Raw genomic sequence first — 1,964 nt, forward strand, 5'->3', positions numbered from 1 at the left:
TAAATTATGTTAATCTTTTATACTGTTTGTATATAGAATTAAGAAGCACAAACTGTAAGTTACTTGGCTCTATATACAGCAAGTGATTCAACTTTTTTTTTAAATTGTGTTGCTGCCTCACAAAGAGTTGCTATGCTTATGCAATGCTTTAGATGAACAAGGCTTATGTTGTCCCCTTGTGTTTTACATAAGAAATTGATTTTGAGAAATTTCTTTCTTTTATGGTTGTTTTATATTAATTCTTAAGTAAATACTAATGGATGAAGACCAACCATCTTATGTTTGTTCATCCTTCCCAAATAGCTTGGACAAACAGGTTCCAGGCTGTAAATTGGTCACAGGCAGCTTGCTCTGGCCACTCACTCCTAGCATATGTATTTTGTTATTAAAACCACACATTCCCTAACAGTCAATGCAGTAAAGATAGGAAAACCAACTGTTAACAGAGGTGGTCACCATTTTTTTGCATTCACACATAATGCTAATTTTGTACTCAAATTATTATTTGAAGTCACTCTTACATGCTGTTCAGTTCTGCTGTTATGGTGCTAAATTAAAAAGTAATGCTGCAGGCAGCGTAACTACATAGTTATTTCCTGACACAAATAGATAACGTGATTCTAATAAAGTTAATTCTTTATAGCCTAGTTGCAGCAAAATATCTTCTGAGAATTCTTATGGGTTGCTGAGATAAAATGCATGTGTACACATTATGCATTTGGTGTATATTTAGCTTTCTTTGGACAAAATTGTATTTTTTAGAATATATTAAAGTGTTTCTTTCCAATGCCTGTTACATTGCATCACCCTCTATAAGTGCTTTTTTGATATTAATTCTTCTGTTTTGCTTAGCTCTCTCTTTTAATAGAAGCATCTCAAATATTATCTGCTTTTAAGTCAGAAGTAATGCATTTACTAATATGGCAGACTACAAATACTTTTACTCAATTCATACAAAAATATTAGCAGAAAAAGGCAAAACAGTAAAACAACACACTGCCTGGATTGTTGTAATGCATTGCCATTGCCATTTCATGGAAAGCTGGTGCTGACAGTATATGCAAGCATCTGTCTTGCTCCTTCCCTGGAGCAAGGGCTGAAAGTGGATTCAGCAATGGGGGCAGAAGGGGCTGCAGCAGGAGGTGCTCAAGGAGAGTTTGAGGACTCCTTGAGTCTCTCTCCGCATTGATGAGAAATCATGAGCTCTCATCATTGTTTTCTAATGATTAAAGATACTAGAATTTCCTTATTTTTTGTTTTCTTATGCCAGTGTTATCCTGACATAATTTAAACTGGTTACTCCTTTTCCCATCCTGTGGTGTATTGGAAGCTGCTTATTGCCCTTCCTTTCGATAGGAAAGTATTTCTCACTTTTCTATTTACAATCTTCTCTTAGTTATACTGGTCAATTCTTTCCATCTTTCTTAAGGGGCCATATTTTCTACATCAAACATTTTTTGTTCTTGCCATCCTCTTCTGAACCCTTTTCACATTGTCTTCATCTGTCTTGAAGAGTGGTGCCCAGGACATAATGTAATGGATAAATGGATTTCTGATGCTGGATAGAAGTGAGGGGTTCCATGCCATGTAGAAAGTTGCTATTTAAAAATTCCAGTATAAGATTTTCTCTAAAGAACTTCTTATTTGTAAGTTTGGTTATCATGGCTGAAGTTCAAAAGTACTGCTCTTTGCATCACAGAAGCTGCATGTTATTAATTTCAGTGCATTAAGGTAATTCTGAATTCCAGCTCCTATCTGCCAGCATGCTATTAGACTTTCCAGGCTGCTCTCATTTGTCAGTTCAAGAAGTGCACAACCTATTCCATCACCCCATCTGTTAATGATAATGCTGAGTGGGATGAGATGAGCACGTTTTTGTCAATGTTTGTCCTAAACCAGCACTTTGCACTTGCCAGGCAGCTGTGCTGTGGAGTAAACAGCAACACGAGCTGAGCCACGTGGAG

The sequence above is a fragment of the Zonotrichia albicollis genome, chromosome 5, assembly GCF_047830755.1.
Source record: "Zonotrichia albicollis isolate bZonAlb1 chromosome 5, bZonAlb1.hap1, whole genome shotgun sequence".
NCBI lineage: Eukaryota > Metazoa > Chordata > Aves > Passeriformes > Passerellidae > Zonotrichia > Zonotrichia albicollis.